Source organism: Pseudophryne corroboree, chromosome 1 (assembly GCF_028390025.1).
Source record: "Pseudophryne corroboree isolate aPseCor3 chromosome 1, aPseCor3.hap2, whole genome shotgun sequence".
Taxonomy (NCBI): Eukaryota; Metazoa; Chordata; class Amphibia; order Anura; family Myobatrachidae; genus Pseudophryne; species Pseudophryne corroboree.
The window spans coordinates 978,843,956-978,859,505 of record NC_086444.1 but is presented as its reverse complement, the minus strand read 5'-3'; the positions used below and the strand labels follow the sequence as shown (position 1 = coordinate 978,859,505).

At 46.7% G+C, this 15,550-nt stretch overlaps 1 protein-coding gene and 2 pseudogenes across 6 annotated transcripts in view; 1 reads left to right on the top strand and 2 right to left on the bottom strand.

Annotated features, from left to right (window-relative positions):
* The window catches only part of FBXW7 (F-box and WD repeat domain containing 7), a 382,444-nt gene that overhangs the window by 241,169 nt on the left and 125,725 nt on the right, over positions 1–15,550 (bottom strand). The gene's annotated exons all lie outside the window — the stretch shown is intronic.
* LOC134943537 (5S ribosomal RNA) lies at positions 8,096–8,214 on the bottom strand (annotated as a pseudogene).
* On the top strand, positions 14,283–14,401 carry LOC134948403 (5S ribosomal RNA; annotated as a pseudogene).

The following is a 15,550-nucleotide window of genomic DNA, read 5'->3' as shown; positions in this document are numbered from 1 at the left end:
GCCGGAAGCTCCGACGAGGCGACCAGCTGGAAACGCTGGGAGGACTGTATGCACGTGGAGGGTGGTGAGTACGGGGAATGTTATTTAAACACTGTTTTATGCACTGTCACTTTATCCTGAAGAAGGGGAACTGGTCCCCGAAACGTTGATTGCACTTTTTTTCAATACACATTGATTGTATAGTCTCCGAGTGCCGCCTCTTTCTTCAACTGCTGTCCATACCGGAGGGAGACCCCGGAGGGGGAGGGCACCGGAGCGAGACGTGTCCCGCTGTGGATAATGAGAGTGCCGGGGTAACTGTATAGGTATATATAAATATATATATTATGTATATATATATATATATATAATATATATATATATACAAAATAGAGAATTCAGCACTCACCATAGCAAGCTCACTTGTCCTCACAACATCAAGTATGCCTTTAAAAGCCACTAGATATGTGGCAGGCATACATTAAACCTAGTGGGCATATTTGCAGTTATATTATATGTGATACAGTTGCCAGGTTTTAATTCTTTAGGCTTTGTGATAGTGTAGGACCTACATGAAGGTGGGGTACCTTGAAAATCGGTATGCAGGCTTCCGTGCATTGGCCAATCCACCAACTAAACCCCCATCATTTATTTATTTATTGATGTTGTGAGGACAAGTGAGCTTGCTATGGTGAGTGCTGAATTCTCTATTTTGTATGTATTTGGGTAGGTGGCCATGGGCTGCATGCACCCCACCCTATGAGTGGTGAGTGCAGACACTGCACCCCCGCTTCTGGGGTGGCGAGTGCTGTGGTTTTCTATATTTGTTTGTATATATATATATATATATATGTACAAAAGAAGCCACCAGCGCCACAGATACAGTATCTAAGGTATATACAACAGTATGGGAAGAATACGTACTAAACTAGTAAACAGAACCTAGCCTGGTGGACACTCCCTTCAAAATATTTAGGGCGTCAGCTTAAGAACCTCAAAAACATGTGAAGGCACTGGTATATATGCCTACAAGTTAGAAAAATGGTGCAGGGGGATGAGGTTATTGCAAGCGACCAAAGGTGTCTACTAAATAATGTAAAAAACCAGGTGCTGGAAAAGGTATAAAATGTAATTACAAAAGACAAAGCACTAAAAATAAGAATTTACTTACCGATAATTCTATTTCTCGGAGTCCGTAGTGGATGCTGGGGTTCCTGAAAGGACCATGGGGAATAGCGGCTCCGCAGGAGACAGGGCACAAAAAAGTAAAGCTTTACTAGGTCAGGTGGTGTGCACTGGCTCCTCCCCCTATGACCCTCCTCCAGACTCCAGTTAGGTACTGTGCCCGGACGAGCATACACAATAAGGGAGGCATTTTGAATCCCGGGTAAGACTCATACCAGCCACACCAATCACAACCGTACAACTTGTGATCTAAACCCAGTTAACAGTATGACAACAGAAAGGGCCTCTTAAAGATGGCTCCTTAACAATAACCCCGAATTAGTTAACAATAACTATGTACAAGTATTGCAGATAATCCGCACTTGGGATGGGCGCCCAGCATCCACTACGGACTCCGAGAAATAGAATTATCGGTAAGTAAATTCTTATTTTCTCTATCGTCCTAAGTGGATGCTGGGGTTCCTGAAAGGACCATGGGGATTATACCAAAGCTCCCAAACGGGCGGGAGAGTGCGGGATGACTCTGCAGCACCGAATGAGAGAACTCCAGGTCCTCCTTTGCCAGGGTATCAAATTTGTAAAATTTTACAAACGTGTTCTCCCCCGACCACGTAGCTGCTCGGCAGAGTTGTAATGCCGAGACCCCTCGGGCAGCCGCCCAAGATGAGCCCACCTTCCTTGTGGAGTGGGCTTTTACAGTTTTAGGCTGTGGCAGGCCTGCCACAGAATGTGCAAGTTGAATTGTGTTACAAATCCAACGAGCAATCGACTGCTTAGAAGCAGGTGCGCCCAACTTGTTGGGTGCATACAATATAAACAGCGAGTCAGATTTTCTGACTCCAGCCGTCCTTGCAATGTATATTTTAAGGCTCTGACAACGTCCAACAACTTGGAGTCCTCCAAGTCGCTAGTGGCCGCAGGCACCACAATAGGTTGGTTCAGATGAAATGCTGATACCACTTTAGGGAGAAAATGCGGACGAGTCCGCAGTTCTGCCCTATCCGAATGGAAGATTAGATAAGGACTTTTATAAGATAAAGCCGCCAATTCAGATACTCTCCTGGCAGAGGCCAGGGCTAGTAACATAGTCACTTTCAATGTGAGATATTTCAAATCCACCTTTTTCAATGGTTCAAACCAATGGGATTTGAGGAAATCTAAAACTACATTTAGATCCCACGGTGCCACCGGAGGCACCACAGGAGGCTGTATATGCAGTACTCCCTTGACAAAAGTCTGGACCTCAGGGACAGAGGCCAATTCTTTTTGGAAGAATATTGACAGGGCCGAAATTTGAACCTTAATGGATCCCAATTTGAGACCCATAGATAATCCTGATTGCAGGAAATGTAGGAAACGACCCAGTTGGAATTCCTCCGTCGGAACCCTCCGATCCTCGCACCACGCTACATATTTTCGCCAAATGCGGTGATAATGTTTCACGGTGACTTCCTTCCGTGCCTTAATCAAGGTAGGAATGACTTCTTCTGGAATGCCTTTCCCTTTTAGGATCTGGCGTTCAACCGCCATGCCGTCAAACGCAGCCGCGGTAAGTCTTGAAAAAGACAGGGACCCTGCTGTAGCAGGTCCCTTCTCAGAGGTAGAGGCCACGGTTCGTCCGTGAGCATCTCTTGAAGTTCCGGATACCAAGTCCTTCTCGGCCAATCCGGAACCACTAGTATTGTTCTTACTCTTCTTTGCCGTATGATCTTCAATACCTTTGGTATGAGCGGCAGAGGAGGAAACACATACACTGACTGGTACACCCAAGGAGTTACCAGTGCGTCCACAGCTATTGCCTGTGGATCTCTTGACCTGGCGCAATATTTGTCCAGTTTCTTGTTGAGGCGAGACGCCATCATGTCTACAATTGGTCTTTCCCAACGGTCTATTAACATGTTGAAGACTTCTGGATGTAGACCCCACTCTCCCGGATGAAGATCGTGTCTGCTGAGGAAGTCTGCTTCCCAGTTGTCCACGCCCGGGATGAACACTGCTGACAGTGCTATCACGTGATTCTCCGCCCAGCGAAGAATCTTGGCAGCTTCTGCCATTGCACTCCTGCTTCTTGTGCCGCCCTGCCTGTTTACATGGGCGACCGCCGTGATGTTGTCCGACTGAATCAACACCGGCTTTCCTTGCAGGAGAAGTTCCGCCTGGCTTAGAGCATTGTAGATTGCTCTTAGTTCCAGAATGTTTATGTGAAGAGACTTTTCCAGACTCGTCCATACTCCCTGGAAGTTTCTTCCTTGTGTGACTGCTCCCCAGCCTCTCAGGCTGGCGTCCGTGGTCACCAGGATCCAATCCTGAATGCCGAATCTGCGGCCTTCTAATAGGTGAGCCTTCTGCAACCACCACAGAAGTGACACCCTTGTCTTTGGTGACAGGGTTATTCGCAGGTGCATCTGCAGATGCGACCCTGACCATTTGTCCAACAGATCCCTTTGGAATATTCTTGCATGGAATCTGCCGAATGGAATTGCTTCGTAAGAAGCCACCATTTTTCCCAGGACTCTTGTGCATTGATGTACTGACACTTTTCCTGGTTTTAGGAGGTTCCTGACCAGATCGGATAACTCCTTGGCTTTTTCCTCTGGAAGGAAAACCTTTTTCTGAACCGTGTCCAGAATCATTCCTAGGAACAGCAGACGAGTTGTCGGGATTAAATGGGATTTTGGAATATTCAGAATCCACCCGTGTTGTCTTAGCACCTCTTGAGATAGTGCTAAAGCTGTCTCCAGCTGTTTTCTGGACCTTGCCCTTATTAGGAGATCGTCCAAGTATGGGATAACTAATACGCCTTTTCTTCGAAGAAGAATCATCATCTCGGCCATTACCTTGGTAAAGACCCGAGGCGCCGTGGACAATCCGAACGGCAGCGTCTGAAACTGATAGTGACAGTTTTGAACAATGAACCTGAGGTACCCCTGGTGTGCGGGGTAAATCGGAACGTGTAGATACGCATCCTTGATGTCCAAGGATACCATAAAGTCCCCTTCTTCCAGGTTCGCTATCACTGCTCTGAGTGACTCCATCTTGAACTTGAACTTTTTTATGTAGAGGTTCAAGGACTTCAGATTTAGAATAGGCCTTACCGAGCCATCCGGCTTCGGTACCACAAATAGAGTGGAATAATACCCCTTTCCTTGTTGTAATAGGGGTACTTTGACTATCACCTGCTGAGCGTACAGCTTGTGAATGGCTTCCAACACCCTCTCCCTTTCGGAAGAGACGGTTGGTAAGGCAGACTTCAGGAAACGATGAGGAGGATCCGTCTCTAATTCCAACCTGTACCCCTGAGATATTATCTGCAGGATCCAGGGGTCTACCTGCGAGTGAGCCCACTGCGCGCTGTAATTTTTGAGACGGCCCCCCACTGTCCCCGAGTCCGCTTGAGAGGCCCCAGCGTCATGCTGAGGTTTTTGCAGGAGCCGGGGAGGGCTTCTGTTCCTGGGAAGGAGCTGCCTGTTGGTGTCTCTTCCCTCTTCCTCTGCCTCGTGGCAGGTACGACAAGCCCTTTGCTCTCTTATTTTTGTAGGAGCGAAAAGGCTGCGGTTGAAAGGTCGGTGCCTTTCTCTGTTGGGGAGTGACTTGAGGTAAAAAAGTGGATTTCCCGGCAGTAGCCGTGGCCACCAAGTCTGATAGACCAACTCCAAATAACTCCTCCCCTTTATACGGCAAAACCTCCATGTGACGTTTTGAATCCGCATCGCCTGTCCACTGTCGTGTCCATAAGGCTCTTCTGGCTGAAATGGACATAGCACTCACCCGAGATGCCAGTGTGCAAATATCCCTCTGTGCATCACGCATATAGATAAATGCATCCTTTATTTGTTCTAACGACAGTAAAACATTGTCCCTATCTAGGGTATCAATATTTTCAATCAGGGATTCTGACCAAACTACTCCAGCACTGCACATCCAGGCAGTTGCTATAGCTGGTCGTAGTATAACACCTGCATGTGTGTATATATTCTTTTGAATAACTTCCATCTTTCTATCTGATGGATCCTTAAGTGCGGCCGTCTCAGGAGAGGGTAACGCCACTTGTTTGGATAAGCGTGTGAGCGCCTTGTCCACCTTAGGGGGTGTTTCCCAGCGCGCCCTAACCTCTGGCGGGAAAGGGTATAATGCCAATAACTTTTTTGAAATTATCAACTTTTTATCAGGAGCAACCCACGCTTCATCACACACGTCATTTAATTCTTCTGATTCAGGAAAAACTGTTTGTAGTTTTTTCACACCATACATAATACCCTGTTTTACGGTATCTGTAGTATCAGCTAAATGTAACGTCTCCTTCATTGCCAAAATCATATAACGTGTGGCCCTACTGGAAAATACGTTTGAATTTCTACCGTCGTCACTGGAATCAGTGCCCGTGTCTGGGTCTGTGTCGACCGACTGAGGCAAAGGGCGTTTTACAGCCCCTGACGGTGTTTGAGGCGCCTGGACAGGCATTAATTGATTGTCCGGCCGCCTCATGTCCTCAACTGACTGTTTAAGGGAAGATAAACCATCACGTAATTCCACAAATAAAGGCATCCATTCTGGTGTCGACCCCCTGGGGGGTGACATCTGCATATTTGGCAATTGCTCCGCCTCCACACCAATATCGTCCTCATACATGTCGACACCACGTACCGACACACACCGCAAACTCACAGGGAATGCTCTAATGAAGACAGGACCCACTAGCCCTTTTGGGGAGACAGAGGGAGAGTCTGCCAGCACACACCACAAAGCGCTATATATACAAGGGATATCCTTATATTAAGTGCTCCCTTATAGCTGCTTTAATATATATATATATATAGCCATTAATGTGCCCCCCCTCTCTGTTTTACCCTGTTTCTGTAGTGCAGTGCAGGGGAGAGACCTGGGAGCCGTTCTGACCAGCGGAGCTGTGACAGAAAATGGCGCCGTGTGCTGAGGAGATAGGCCCCGCCCCTTTTTCGGCGGGTTCTTCTCCCGCTATTTTTCCAGTCAGGCAGGGGTTAAATATCTCCATATAGCCCCTATGGGCTATATGTGAGGTATTTTTAGCCTTGTATAAGGTTTATATTTGCCTCTCAGAGCGCCCCCCCCCAGCGCTCTGCACCCTCAGTGACTGCCCAGTGAAGTGTGCTGAGAGGAAAATGGCGCACAGCTGCAGTGCTGTGCGCTACCTTATGAAGACTGAGGAGTCTTCAGCCGCCGGTTTCCGGACCTCTTCACGCTTCAGCATCTGCAAGGGGGTCGGCGGCGCGGCTCCGGGACCGGACTCCACGGCTGGGCCTGTGTTCGATCCCTCTGGAGCTAATGGTGTCCAGTAGCCAAGCAGCAAATCCACTCTGCATGCAGGTGAGTTTACTACTTTCCCCCTAAGTCCCACGTTGCAGTGATCCTGTTGCCAGCAGGACTCACTGTAAAGAAAAAAAACCTAAACTAAACTTTCTCTAAGCAGCTCTTTAGGAGAGCCACCTAGATTGCACCCTTCTCGTTCGGGCACAAAATCTAACTGGAGTCTGGAGGAGGGTCATAGGGGGAGGAGCCAGTGCACACCACCTGACCTAGTAAAGCTTTACTTTTTTGTGCCCTGTCTCCTGCGGAGCCGCTATTCCCCATGGTCCTTTCAGGAACCCCAGCATCCACTTAGGACGATAGAGAAAAGGGGTAATATGTGGAATAATAACAATATTCAAATGCAGCCTAGTCAAGAAATATTGTATAAAAAAAGGAAAAAGCAAAAGGCTAAGCTAAAAAAGTCAGAGACACATATGCCAAAATTCATAAAAAGGTACATAAAAACGCAGAAAATAGGGTATAAAATACACAGAATAAAACATAAAAAAAGGGGGGAGAGGTAGCTTATCTTAAGAGGTTGAGGTAAAATCAGAATAGCATCCAACGCGTTTCGTCCCTCATGGACTTCATCAAGGGGTGGTGAAAGGCTAGAGACAGAGCATATTTATACCTCATAGCTAGGGGAAGTGCTGGTGACATCACTTCCTGTTTGTTAATTGATGCGATGTTAACGTAAATTCAAAATGCCTATATATAAATAAATGTGAGACCGGTACTGTAGGGAGAACTGCTACTGAGTTCCTTAATCAAAAACGAGATCTGCTCGTGCTAGAAAACATGAAATGCGGGAAGGTCCGTCTACTTCCGGTCCGGACTGTGTAGGATCGTCACATCCGCCCCACGTCCGCCCCGCTTCCGGCGGCGTCAAATCCATTCTGCGCATGCGCCGATTGGGCACGATGCGGTAGAGGTATCTATTTACTGTCATTATTAAGAGCGGCGGCCATCTTTTTGGTTGTCCAAACGGGCATAAAGTCACAGTCCTGCCGCGGGTAGAATTCGTATGCTGCGGTCTGTGTGATACTTGGTTCAGGTGCACGCTGCACATGTTAAGGATGCGTCCATAAATCTTTGGGGTAACTTGCATACAGGTGATACAGCTCCCCGTGGGGTACATAAAAAGAAAAAAGAACAGATGGGGATAGTAGTCGTAAAAAGTTTCATAACAACAAGTATATTATAATGAAATAAGAATAATAGTAAAATGAAATAAAATAAAATTGGCATTACAGAAGACATTGACCAAGGATATATACTGATGATAATTAGATGGATAGTACCACTATGGGACCTATTGTGGAGGTTATATAAAAATGTATATAAAAAGATGTATATACATAAAAATAAATATACATATATATATATATAAAAGTATACATAAGAAAATAAATATATATATATAAAAATATATACATATAAATAAATTACTTTGAGCTGTATGGGACTAGATGGAAATCAAATTTGCGAAGAAAAGTGAGAGCAGTTAGTCGTGCTTAAGTGAACGTGGTATAGTAGGTGAGTGCTAGGGACCAGGCATTATCCATATTTTGCTGAGACATCCCGATCCGTTCCCTTAGTGCCTCTGGATTTACAACACCCGGTCTCCCAAGGAGGTCTCCCATCCTTGTACTGACCGGGCCCAGCCTTGCTTAGCTTCCAAGATCGGACGGTGTTGGGCGTCCCCAAGGAGGTATGGTTGTAATGTTTAGGGCTGGGTTAGAGACGGGTTCTCTCAATTCAATGTATAACACTAGGACCAAGAGAGACGAAATAATGGAAAGACATGGAGGGGTGAACTGAGAAGTATACAAGCTATTAATGAGAGAGAGTATGAGTTTTAGCGTGTTCTATCAGGTGCGGCAGTTCCCAACATGTTCACTGCGCAACTGGTATTCCCTGGAGGTCCCCCATCCAGGTACTGGCCAGTTCGAGTCACTGACCTACTTCTAGGGTCGGCCCAAATATAAAGAGGTGGCGTTCGTGCGGAAAAAGGAGTTGGGGGAGGCAGGAGTAGAACGTGAGGGTAGAAATATCTTACATCACAGGAAAGGTGCTATCTCATATCCTTCGTTGAAGCCATCCGGATGAAGCGTGTTAAGTTCGTATATCCAATACATCTCCCTCCTGGAAAGAAGATTTGAAAGGTCTCCTCCTCTGTCTCCTAGCGCTACCAATTCAATACCTTTGTATGTTAGAGTCTCTGGATCTGAATTGTGGCAAAGATGAAAGTGTTTGGATACTGCATGGGTGAGGACTTTGTTCTTGATATTCCTGACGTGTTCCTGGATGCGTATTTTAAGGGGTCTCTTGGTTTTCCCAATGTACTTTAATTTGCATGGACATTCCAGAAGGTATATCACAGATGAGGTATTGCAATTGATTAATTGTTTAATCCGATATTCCTTTTGAGTTTTAATATTGTGGAATGACTTCCTATTCGGATGGAGGTACCTACAGATATTACACCGACCACATTTGAAGCTTCCTACACATTTAGGCATAATACTTCCGGCTTCTGGATTTTTCAACATACTAGGGGCTATGAGGTCTTTTAGACTCCGGGATTTGCGAAAGACCATTTTAGGCTCCTTGGTGAGGTAGTTTTTCAGTCTGGGGTCCATAAGAAGTATGTTCCAATGTTTCTTGAGGACATCCTTAACAAGGTTCTCATGCCTGCTGTACGTAGTAATGAATTTGACTGTGTCCTCCTTGGTGTCCTTGGATTTGTACTTTAAAAGGTCCCTTCTTTCCATAGCTTGAGTCTTGGTAGTGGCTTCTTCTAGGAGTCGAGTTGGGTACCCCTTTTCCTTGAATCTTCCTTTGTACACTTCAAGTTGTTAATCTCTGTCCTCTGTCTTCTTGCAATTTCGTGCTATTCTGGTGAATTGGGATAGGGGGATATTGTCCTTCCATTGTTGACGGTGGTTACTCCTGTAGTGAACATAACTGTTCATGTCCACCTTCTTTATGTAATTGCTTGTAATAATTTCCTCCCCTGAGTGTGTTAGAACAAGGTCCAGGAACTCGATCCGTTCCGCGTTCTCATTAGCCGTAAACTTAAGGTTCATGGTGTTGTCCGAAATATATGTTAAAAATTCTTTAAAACTCAGCTGGTCTCCTTCCCATATTAGTATAATGTCATCTATATAACGTTTATAAAAAATGATGTTTTGTTGGTATGGGTGGTTAGTAAAAATGTATTCTTTTTCCCATTGTCCCATGAATAAGTTGGCAAAGCTAGGTGCAAAAATTGTGCCCATGGCTGTTCCACAAATTTGGAGATAAAACCCATCTAAAAATGTAGAATATGTGGACATATTCCTGAGGAAATATGTGATGGAACTGCCGGCCTTCCTTAAGGATACCACATCGGTCCTGAACCTTTTGGAACCACTACAATGGAAGGACACCTACAGGTGGGCAACAATTGACGTGCAATCCTTATATACCTGCATAGAGCATGAGAAGGGTATCATGGCATGCAACAATTTTCTATCTTCGGACCCTCAAATTACAGAAGATCATAGACTGTTTTTATGTGAGCTTATGAATTTTATACTCAAACACAATTATTTTACATTTTTAGATGAGTTTTATCTCCAAATTTGTGGAACAGCCATGGGCACAATTTTTGCACCTAGCTTTGCCAACTTATTCATGGGACAATGGGAAAAAGAATACATTTTTACTAACCACCCATACCAACAAAACATCATTTTTTATAAACGTTATATAGATGACATTATCAGTGATCGCAAAAACGCGCTATGGCGCGTTTTTTACCCGTTTTTGAAGACACGGGACTCCAGTATACAAAGTGGGAGGGTCCCCGGGGACGCGCTCCTCATTCCGCGAATCCGTAAGGGGGATTTGTTTGATTGACATGCTGGCCTCGTGGTGAATGCTAGAAAGAGGAGGTGGAGCCAGTTCCCCCTCCTCTTTGGCGCCTGGCTGATTGCGGATGCCGGCTGACTCGCGGTGTCTGTAAGTGTATCGGGGGGGTTGTCACAGGGATGAGAGGTGCTGGCAATGTGCAGGGATCGGCGTCCGTGATCTAGTGGCTAAAGCTGGGCAAAGTGACTGGGGCTTCCCACGGTGCCGTCTGAGGCAGTGGCCGCGCTGCCGCTCTTGCCTTTGATGTGTTCTCTCAAAGCAAGAGCGGCAGCGCGGACACTGCCTCAGACGGCACCGCGGGAAGCCCCAGTCACTTTGCCCAGCTTTAGCCACTAGATCACGGACGCTGATTCCTGCTGACGTGGTGCGCTCGAATCCCGTGAGTCTGTCCGCTATGGAGACCCGGTGAACTTGGTGGTGGTAATGTATAGCTGCGGCCGTGACGCGTGTTAGTCACGGCCGTGTCAGTCACTATGCCTGGGTTTGCTGACTGGTGTCCGGGAAGTGGTCAGTAATTGCAGGCGCTGTAAAGGTTCCTTGGCTGGCTGGCGTCTTCGGAGGGAGGGGGGCTGGAGCTGTGGTCGGCTGTGTTTTTCCCCATCACCACAGGTTATGTGGTGAATCACCACCTACCCCCTACTACTACTGCACCCATCCTGCTACCACCACTACTGCACCCATCCTGCCCCCTGCTACCACCACTACTGCACCCATCCTGCCCCCTGCTACCACCACTACTGCACCCATCCTGCCCCCTGCTACCACCACTACTGCACCCATCCTGCCCCCTGCTACCACCACTACTGCACCCATCCTGCCCCCTGCTACCACCACTACTGCACCCATCCTGCCCCCTGCTACCACCACTACTGCACCCATCCTGCCCCCTGCTACCACCACTACTGCACCTATCTTACCCCCTACTGCACCCATCCTGCCCCCTCCTACCACCACTACTGCACCCATCCTGCCCCCTACCACTACTGCACCTATCTTACCCTCTGCTACCACTACTGCACCTATCCTCCCCCTACTGCACCCATCCTGCCCCCTCCTACCACCACTACTGCACCCATCCTGCCCCCTACCACTACTGCACCTATCTTACCCACTGCTACCACTACTGCACCCATCCTGCCCCCTGCTACCACTACTGCACCTATCCTACCCCCTACTACTACTGCACCCATCCTGCCCCTGCTACCACCATTATTGCTTCCATCCTGCTACCAGTACTGCACCTATCCTACCCCCTACCACTGCTGCACCTATCTTACCCCCTGCTACCACTACTGCACCTATCATACCCCCTATGACTACTGCACTCATCCTGCCCCCTACCACTGCTGCACCTATCTTACCCCTTGCTACCACTACTGCACCTATCATACCCCCTACCACTACTGCACCGATCCTGCCCCCTACCACTGCTGCACCTATCTTACCCCCTGCTACCACTACTGCACCCATCCTGCCCCCTGCTACCACTACTGCACCTATCCTACCCCCTACTACTGCACCCATCCTGCCCCCTGCTACCACTACTGCTCAAATCTTGCTACCAGTACTGCACCTATCCTACCCCCTTCCACCTCTACTGCACCCATTCTGTCCCACATACCCACACAGTGCCCATTATAAACACCCCCATACCCACACAGTGCTCATTATTCACAATGCCCAGTATACACACCCCATCATACGCACACCCATACCACACAGCGCCCATCATGCGCACACCCGTACCACACAGCGCCCATCATGCGCACACCCATACCACACAGCGCCCATCATGCGCACACCCATACCACACAGCGCCCATCATGCGCATACCCATGCCACACAGCGCCCATCATACGCACACCCATGCCACACAGCACCCATCATACGCACACCCATGCCACATAGCGCCTATCATACGCACACCCGTGCCACACAGTGCCCATTATACACCCCCCCCAGCGCCTAGCATATGGGTACTCCATACCCACAGTGCCTATGATACATCCCCCCATACACAGTGACCAGCAAACAAACTCCCATATCCACACACAGTGCTCAGCATAGACACAAACAATCCCCAAACCAAAGCAGTGCCCAGCATACGCACACACCTCGTGTTATAGCGGTAGGGCTTCAACAAGGACACAGAGAAGCTGATCTTAAAAGTTGACGGGGAGCAGGACTCACCGAATCCTGGGTACTGATGCCTCCCTACCCCTAACACTGCCTACAGCACTTCCTGCACCTAACCCCCCATTTGCCCCGCAATACTGCCATAACTGCTGTCTACCATGTGGGGTGGTCTAATGCTATGTGGGGAGGCATAAGGGGAGCTCAAAAGCATACATTGCTATGGGACCCAGAAACTGTGAAGTAGGACCCCAATTTTTTAAAGTGAGGGGTCCCCGGGACCCACAATTTTTTCTGCTCAGCGCGATCACTGATTATACTAATATGGGAAGGAGACCAGCTGAGTTTTAAAGAATTTTTAACATATATTTCGGACAACACCATGAACCTTAAGTTTACGGCTAATGAAAACGCGGAACGGATCGAGTTCCTGGACCTTGTTCTAACACACTCAGGGGAGGAAATTATTACAAGCAATTAAATAAAGAAGGTGGACATGAACAGTTATGTTCACTACAGGAGTAACCACAGTCAACAATGGAAGGACAATATCCCCCTATCCCAATTCACCAGAATAGCACGAAATTGCAAGAAGACAGAGGACAGAGATTAACAACTTGAAGTGTACAAAGGAAGATTCAAGGAAAAGGGGTACCCAACTCGACTCCTAGAAGAAGCCACTACCAAGACTCAAGCTATGGAAAGAAGGGACCTTTTAAAGTACAAATCCAAGGACACTAAGGAGGACACAGTCAAATTCATTACTACGTACAGCAGGCATGAGAACCTTGTTAAGGATGTCCTCAAGAAACATTGGAACATACTTCTTATGGACCCCATACTGAAAAACTACCTCACCAAGGAGCCTAAAATGGTCTTTCGCAAATCCCAGAGTCTAAAAGACCTCATAGCCCCTAGTATGTTGAAAAACCCAGAAGCCGGAAGTATTATGCCTAAATGTGTAGGAAGCTTCAAATGTGGTCGGTGTAATATCTGTAGGTACCTCCATCCGAATAGGAAGTCATTCCACAATATTAAAACTCAAAAGGAATATCGGATTAAACAATTCATCAATTGCAATACCTCATCGGTGATATACCTTCTGGAATGTCCATGCAAATTAAAGTACATTGTGAAAACCAAGAGACCCCTTAAAATACGCATCCAGGAACACTACAGGAATATCAAGAACAAAGTCCTCACCCATTCAGTATCCAAACACTTTCATCTTTGCCACAATTCAGATCCAGAGACGCTAACATACAAAGGTATTGAATTGGTAGCGCTAGGAGACAGAGGAGGAGACCTTTCGAATCTTCTTTCCAGGAGGGAGATGTATTGGATATACGAACTTAACACGCTTCATCCGGATGGCTTCAACGAAGGATATGAGATAGCACCTTTCCTGTGATGTAAGATATTTCTACCCTCACGTTCTACTCCTGCCTCCCCCAACTCCTTTTCCGCACGAACGCCACCTCTTTATATTTGGGCCGACCCTAGAAGTAGGTCAGTGACTCGAACTGGCCAGTACCTGGATGGGGGACCTCCAGGGAATACCAGTTGCGCAGTGAACATGTTGGGAACTGCCGCACCTGATAGAACACGCTAAAACTCATACTCTCTCTCATTAATAGCTTGTATACTTCTCAGTTCACCCCTCCATGTCTTTCCATTATTTCGTCTCTCTTGGTCCTAGTGTTATACATTGAATTGAGAGAACCCGTCTCTAACCCAGCCCTAAACATTACAACCATACCTCCTTGGGGACGCCCAACACCGCCCGATCTTGGAAGCTAAGCAAGGCTGGGCCCGGTCAGTACAAGGATGGGAGACCTCCTTGGGAGACCGGGTGTTGTAAATCCAGAGGCACTAAGGGAACGGATCGGGATGTCTCAGCAAAATATGGATAATGCCTGGTCCCTAGCACTCACCTACTCTACCACGTTCACTTAAGCACGACTAACTGCTCTCACTTTTCTTCGCAAATTTTATTTCCATCTAGTCCCATACAGCTCAAAGTAATTTATTTATATGTATATATTTTTTATATATATATATATATATATATATATATATATATATATTTATTTTCTTATGTATACTTTTATATATAAGTATATTTATTTTTATGTATATACATCTTTTTATATACATTTTTATATAACCTCCACAATAGGTCCCATAGTGGTACTATCCATCTAATTATCATCAGTATATATCCTTGGTCAATGTCTTCTGTAATGCCAATTTTATTTTATTTCATTTTACTATTATTCTTATTTCATTATAATATACTTGTTGTTATGAAACTTTTTACGACTACTATCCCCATCTGTTCATTTTTCTTTTTATGTACCCCACGGGGAGCCGTATCACCTGTATGCAAGTTACCCCAAAGATTTATGGACGCATCCTTAACATGTGCAGCGTGCACCTGAACCAAGTATCACACAGACCGCAGCATACGAATTCTACCCGCGGCAGGACTGTGACTTTATGCCCGTTTGGACAACCAAAAAGATGTCCGCCGCTCTTAATAATGACAGTAAATAGACACCTCTACCGCATCATGCCCAATCGGCGCATGCGCAGAATGGATTTGACGCCGCCGGAAGCAGGGCGGAAGCGGGCGGACGTGGGGCGGATGTGACGATCCTACACAGTCCGGACCGGAAGTAGACGGACCTTCCCGCATTTCATGTTTTCTAGCACGAGCAGATCTCGTTTTTGATTAAGGAACTCAGTAGCAGTTCTCCCTACAGTACCGTTCTCACATTTATTTATATATAGGCATTTCGAATTTACGTTAACATCGCATCAATTAACAAACAGGAAGTGATGTCACCAGCACTTCCCCTAGCTATGAGGTATAAATATGCTCTGTCTCTAGCCTTTCACCACCCCTTGATGAAGTCCATGAGGGACGAAACGCGTTGGCTGCTATTCTGATTTTACCTCAACCTCTTAAGATAAGCTACCTCTCCCCCCTTTTTTTATGTTTTATCCTGTG